Here is a 7,500-nt window from a genome sequence, read left to right on the forward strand (position 1 = left end):
ACTACAAGTTGCAATTCTGATGCGTGCTGTTGCCTACTGCAGGTTGCGGAGGGGAAAAGGCTCAGCTTAAGGTTCCCAATGCAAAAATCCATTACTGCATGCGCTGGAGCTACAAAGGCTATGCAAATAGTGAGGAGGGATTTCATGGGAAAGTCTTAAGTGCTAATCATTCTCACCAAAAGCCTGAAACTGCACAGGAATGCTGAGTGCTGAGTTTACATTAGGTGTCTTATAGCACAAGGCTAGAAACTAGAAATATCCAAAAAATCCACAACAATCAGATGTTCCATTCATCACAGCCCAAGAAATAGCTAGGCAAACTAGAGGAAAATAGGTATGGATATATAGCATGGAACTCTGCTGGTTCCGTTTGTAGCCTCTTAGTGCAGATGGGGTCGCCGGCGGGCCTATTCACTATTTGCTAAAAATTCTCAACTACATCATAACAACATTGCTAGGATATTACAGAGAGCCTTAAGTAACAGATTAAGACATAGCCGTTACAATTTTGGTGACAGTAATGTTATAAAAATAGGCTCTGCGCTAAGGGGTTAAACATCTCCACTTCAAGCACTGTGGATGAAAAACGGGGCTATTTACTCCATGCAATTACAAAGTTGTCAAGCAGAATGGAATACGGAACATAAAACTGTCAGCACCTTCCCTTAACGCACTTTCTGTCTTTTTTGGCAACATTCTGTACTTCAAGAAAGGCTTGAATTGACAGTCAGCGCTGCAACAATAGCCATTCAGTATGCTGTAAAGCTGAGGTATACCAGTGGGGCCCTAGTAGCAAGACATAGTAGGAGGCAGCTAAGAGGTAAGGTAAGGTAAGCCCATACATGTCAATCACCACAGCTGTATTATACATCACCAAAAGACACGCACGACTGAGTGACAAACCCAGGCAGAGAGATGTCTGCTTTATTTTTTTGTGTGAGGGTTGTTTGTTCGAGTGAGTAAGCCGCTCATTGTAAAACCCACACTGCGGGCGCCCCCTCCAAAGCCAGCAACACACACATACGTACGCAACTACTGTCACAAAGACAGACACACACACACACACACACACACACACACACACACACACACACACACACACACACACACACACACACACACACACACACACACACACACACACACACACACACACACACACACACAGGACCACGAGGAGGAGAGCGTGAGAGCAAGAGGTTAGGCTATTTTCATTCCACAATGTGTCTCAGCAGGCCCCCTGGAGTATACACACAACACACACACAGACCAACAAACACCCCAACTGCCAGACAAACTAACCACATACACATACAAACACTCAAGCACAAAAACACATGTGTTGCATACACGCACACACATACATACAATCTCTCTCACTCAGTTGCTCACACTCTCTCTCTCTCTCACACACACACACACACACACACACACACACACACACACACACACACACACACACACACACACACACACACACACATTGAAGCACACAAACACACAAACACACACAAAAAAACATGTTGCTCTTTGCATTGCTCCCCCTCCCTGACACTGTAGCAGAGTCGGAGCATTCTGGGGGCTTTTCAAACAATGGCTAATAATTATGGTGATTATGATGAAAGCATACGCCCACCAGTCAATGCCCCCAGCACTAATCCCTTCTTCACGCTGGCCTGCCACACATATGGAAACGACAAAGTCAAATGTCTTCATTTGTAAGCAAGCGAACATGTTTCTAGAGCTTTCAAAGATGTTTTGTCTTCCACTGAGAAGAAGTCTCTTACATTGAAGGACAAACATCTTTCAAGTCCCGCAAACAAGTCCTGTTGTCAGCTTACATCCAAACTCTATTTACTAAGACTGTCAGAATGAATGAGAAACTTCACAGGCAACACGCATGAATTGTAAGCGCTTAGGGTTCAGTCCTTGTTCCCAGTTCTTTTGTCGCCTGGAGCTCAGTCGATTGAGTTGACCTGTAGGTTGTTCTCTGATTGTGTTCATGGCCCTTCTCTGTGAGCACTGAAAAGGCTTCTTCTTCAACAGAAGCGTTTTCTTTTTTTTCTGCAAACACAAGTGTCACTACAGGCTGACTTTCAGCTGACGCCGTGACTTTGGCAGAGCCTGACCATGCCTGCCTGCCTGCCTGGAGGTGTTTACAGGTGTGTAAGAGGGCGTGATATTGTGTGTGTGTGTGTGTGTGTGTGTGTGTGTGTGTGTGTGTGTGTGTGTGTGTGTGTGTGTGTGTGTGTGTGTGTGTGTGTGTGTGTGTGTGTGTGAGTGAGTGAGTGAGTGAGTGAGTGAGTGAGTGAGTGAGTGAGTGAGAGAGAGAGAGAGAGAGAGAGAGAGAGAGAGAGAGAGAGAGAGAGAGAGACACACAGAGAGAGAGAGAGAGAGAGTGTGAGTGTGTGTGTGTGTGTACGAGTGTGTACGAGTGTGTTTGAGTTTGCATAATCCACCCTGCTGCTGACAAAAAGGAGTGTGAACCTGTCAACTTTGAAAAATGTGACAAAACATGAAAACATAGAATGAGGCAAGGGCCATGGAGAGAGAGAGAGAGAGAGAGAGAGAGAGAGAGAGAGAGAGAGAGAGAGAGAGAGAGAGAGAGAGAGAGAGAGAGAGTGCAATAGATGGAAGAGGAATGATATTGTACTGAATATTGTATTGCATTGTGTCTGTGTCACTGCCAACTGAGAATACAAGTGAGTCTGATGTGTTTGCTCAGAAATGTATTTTTGACAGGACTTGGTACCATGTTCATATTTATAATGTGTGATATGTGTCGTCTCTGAGTGCCCGTGTACTGTGTACGTTATAATGGTGTGTGTATAATTATCTGTGTGTTTCTGACAACTGTACATGCTAGTTAAGGTTGTGTGACTGTGACATGAAGAACAAGGGCCTAGAAAGTTGTAATCATAAACTGTGATGTACTGCCCAACAGAAGAAAAATGCAGAAACTACATATTTTGTCAAAATTGAGTTTAGACCAGAATGTCGATCAGGGGTGAATTTCTCAAAAGAGAAGTTGTTAGCCTGTTAGAAACTTCGGTAGTTGCCAATGGGAAAATGCATTGAAAACAGCAAAGTAGCTAATGTAGTAAGCAACTTTGGTTTTGAGAATTCCACCCCAGAAATTGAAACAGCAAAATTCAACCTAACACAAAGGAAGAATGCAACAACAGCACAGTTACAGTACGGACACTCTGTGACACCACATGGACTTTCTCACAGAAAAGCTTAAGTGTGCGGCAATCTTTGCAAATTCATCAATGTCCATGTTACTCATCTACGGGTTAAATGGATTCCAAAGAAGTAATACCCTTAACTGTTATACTGGGCAGAAAACAATACCACATTACACAAAATACACACATTTGGAACCTTTTTTTTAAATGTAGGATTTATGAAGTCTACAAGAGGTTCATTTGCTTCAAGTGGACCCGTGAGGTAATTTGTCAATTTTAGAACCCTCCATTTAGGTTGCATTGTTTCAGAGGAAACTTGGGAATTCATGTATTGTTTGGATATCAATAGTGTTTGCTCCTGAATACATGGGATGTAAATAGCATGCCCTACGTCATTAACAGCAAAACAAAGCTGTCCAATTACACTAAAATAGTGTTACAAATGACAGAGATATCCTCTGGGATTTCAACGTCATCAGGTCAGCATCACCAGTCCCAAAAGCTTCACTCTTTTGCTCAATGCACCCTGTAAGGGCCAAAAAATATCTTTACATCCTATTACAGTAAGTGCACAAGTGATCATTTCTGACATGGCCTACAAGTTATCTCACCAGGTTTTTCCACAAGCTGTTCCTCTGTGCAGCATGTGTCTCTATGTCCATACGGAGAGGTGGACCTTAGTTTTCAGGGCAGGCCTGAGGCAAATCCAATCCAATCCAATCCAATCCAATCCATGTTCACTACTATACGTATAAACGGCAAACGCTAGTCTACAGGTCCTTGTCTTAAGTTTATTCTTTCCCAATACCACCAATTGGCTTAATTCAAAAAGGGAAAAATCTAGGCAACTCCAGGTGAAGAAGAGGAAGTCCATTAAAAAGCCTTTATTGTCTTAGGGCTAAAACATGATTAAAAAAGCCAACTTGTTTCGACCGCACTGGTCTTCATCAGGGCTTTGTCATCAGTCTTTTAATGGACTTCCTCTTCTTCACCTGGAGTTGCCTGGAATTTTCCCTTTTTGAATTGAACTGATCCCCTTCATCCAAGAGCACCCAACAAATATACTTAAAGAAGATACTGCAACTTTTTTGAGCTACCAACCATTTTATGTTTTACCACCAATTGGCTTTTCCCTCAAAAAGGGGCGTAATGCACATAGCACACGTCACGCCGTTTATATGTAAGGGGGAAAAAATCACATGACGTGTATCCTACTTGTGCTGAATCTTATAAAAGGAACAAGTGTGCCTCCATCAGCTCTATCCACAAACTGTTCCTCTGCATGTGTCCGTCCATTTGAATGTGGAGGGATGGGAGGCCTGAGGCAAATATCTGTTCCGCCCATCCAAGTCCGAGTTTGGCTGAGGAGGATGACTTTTTTTCTCCTGCCAGCTGGACTGAAACGAATTCCTCCAAAAGTGGCCCAGTAAATCGATCCCCGGGCACCATGACAGGTGGCAGAAAATACCATTAGTCACCACCTTGACCACAGCGCCAGGGGTGGGCAGTGTATATGTGTGTGTGTGTGTGTGTGTGTGTGTGTGTGTGTGTGTGTGTGTGTGTGTGTGTGTGTGTGTGTGTGTGTGTGTGTGTGTGTGTGTGTGTGTGTGTGTGTGTGTGTGTGTGTGTGTGTGTGCTGAATCAGTGAGCACTGCTAGTCTGTGTGTGCATATCTTCGCGGGTCCACGTCTTCATGCGCGAGTGAGTGTGCATGCGAGTGTGTGTGCATGTCAGTGTGTGTACATGTGTGTGTGTGTGCGTGTGCGTGTGTGCACATGTGTGTGTGTGTGGACAGTACTGCTAGTTTGTGTGTGTATCTGCCCTGTGACATGGACAGACAGCAGGTTACCCTTGGGGTATAGTAAAAGGGAGCCTGAGCGTAAGTTGGAAAAGAAATTGAATTGATATCAAGGGGACACAGAAAAAAAGAGTGGAGAGTTTAAGAGGCAGAAAAAAAAGAGAATGAGGTGTGTGTGTGTGTGTGTGCGTGCGTGCGTGCATGCGTGCGTGCGTGCGTCTGTGTGTCTGTGTGTTTGTGTTTTGCCTTGTTTGTTTCAGGTGTTTATTTGTGTAGGTGTCTGGAGAGAGAAAGCCATATGGTGAGAGCATCGAGTGACACAGAGAGAGAGAGAGAGAGAGAGAGAGAGAGAGAGAGAGAGAGAGAGAGAGAGTGTGTGTGTGTGTGTGTGTGTGTGTGTGTGTGTGTGTGTGTGTGTGTGTGTGTGTGTGTGTGTGTGTGTGTGTGTGTGTGTGTGTGTGAGAGTACGGCAGAGACATAAAGAAAACAGAATGAGAGAGAAAGGGAGAGAAACTAAAGAGAGAGAGAGAGAGAGAGAGAGAGAGAGAGAGAGAGAGAGAGAGAGAGAGAGAGAGAGAGAGAGAGAGAAATGAAAACAATCAGCTCAATTCTGTCCTTTCTGTCTGAGTGACCTCCAGCAGGAGTGCAGGAGTGGAGGAGCGGAGGGAGGGGAGGAGAGGAGAGGGGAAGAGAGGAGAGGGGTGTAAATTTTACACTATGTGACACATGCCACCGATCAATACCAGAGCTTTGTCGCCTGTTGTACAGCTGAAATGTATCCCCTTTTAGCTCCAGCGGGCAACTTTGCAACAACAACACACAGAAACACTTGTCAGGTTTGTACTCAGCACATTTTGTTACACAAACATACTGTACCACGAGCAGCAGCGACAGACAGACTGTAAGTGGGCACTCAGCAAAGCTTCTCAACCTTTGACCACAATATGTGTTGGCGTCACCTCTCTCTCTCTCTCTCTCTCTCTCTCTCTCTCTCTCTCTCTCTCTCTCTCTCTCTCTCTCTCTCTCTCTCTCTCCATCTCTCTCGCTGTAGGCTAACACTCACACACACACACACTTCAGCATCTTCATATCTCTCTTATCTCTGTCTTCCAGCTCTGAGCATCGATAACCTTGTATGTGGAGGTAAGCCTGGCTGAGAAGCACACAATGCCTCACCTATAACTTCATGTCATGTAGTGAATAAGAACAAAGGTAAACATAGATTACTGCTTCAACAAGAATGTGACAACACAGCTTGACCTCGGGGTAATATGATAATATGAGATGGACACCTCAACAAAGACTAAAACAGCATGTTTTGGCTTCCTCAATGAAACAGCCACTGAGCAAGGCAGTGTGTAACCTTTAAAACAGACCCACTGAAACACCCTCCCTCACCAATCACAATATCTTAACCAATAACATGTTTTATACACTTTGTTTACACAAGGTAGTTCAAAGACAAGCAGTAAACTGGTAAACTAAAGTATTTCTTATGTCCCTTTAACCAGAATTACTGCTGTAATATGCTATGTATTATGCGCCCATGCGTGCACGTGACTCGTTTCACGCGTTTGACCAAGTAAGCAGATTTAAAACTGAAGCAGGTTTAATACCGCACACTTTTTATCCACATTGTATTGCATATCTATTGGGCTTCATGTGAAAAGCCCAACCTATTTCAGATGCACGCGCGATATTTTCAAATGGAGAACCTGCGCTGAATGAAATGAGGCTTTTGTTCAAATGCTATGAAATACGCGCAGAATAAATGGCGCAGACCTAATGCATTCCCGTATCTTTAATTTACGTAAGGTTTGGTGCGGTGATTCTCCTCATGATGACATAATGTGTGTAGGCTCTTGCCTTTTATTCTGGTGCCACTACTCCCTCTACTAGGCTACTTACAGTACACTTGCATATTTACCCCCCGTTCTGAATGTCACAAAGTCTAGCTCTCTCATTCCGTCGCCTTAATAGGCAAACCGCTGTGCTGTGCACATTTGCTTATTGGAAGGCGGATGCCAGCTTTGGAAGGACGTAGGAGTAGTCAAGTAAATAGCTGAGGCATCACCACGGTGTGTGCAATACTCTGGGATGTCTCTCGCGCTTGACTTCACCAACTGACCGCTGGCGTGCCATGACGCCACATCCCCAGCCCACCACACACACACACACACACATGCACATTCACATTCTTATTCCAATCCCTGTTCCCCACTATTTAAACCTTCGCCTTCCAAACACATGTAATACTGTACAAAGACTGGCAACAATTTGAACACCTGCGTATTGCTACTAGTGCATCATTGTCCGGAAGCAAGCAACACATCCAACGACTACGCGAAACGAAGGCAATTACACCTTTTCATTTGACTAACCCGTACGTATCACACTCAACAACCCGGACTACATACCTGACGGACAAGTTGAAGTCACAACCGAAAGAGCATTTCTCCAGTTTTGCAGAAAGTCGTAAATATTGAATGCTATTGAGTTTAAAGCACCTAAACA

General features: G+C 44.3%; 1 protein-coding gene across 3 annotated transcripts in view; it reads right to left on the bottom strand.

The window, feature by feature from the left end:
- LOC134462644 (band 4.1-like protein 3) overlaps positions 1 to 7,500 on the bottom strand; it is a 151,593-nt gene that overhangs the window by 143,827 nt on the left and 266 nt on the right. The window lies entirely within an intron of this gene.

The sequence above is a fragment of the Engraulis encrasicolus genome, chromosome 14, assembly GCF_034702125.1.
Source record: "Engraulis encrasicolus isolate BLACKSEA-1 chromosome 14, IST_EnEncr_1.0, whole genome shotgun sequence".
Lineage (NCBI taxonomy): Eukaryota > Metazoa > Chordata > Actinopteri > Clupeiformes > Engraulidae > Engraulis > Engraulis encrasicolus.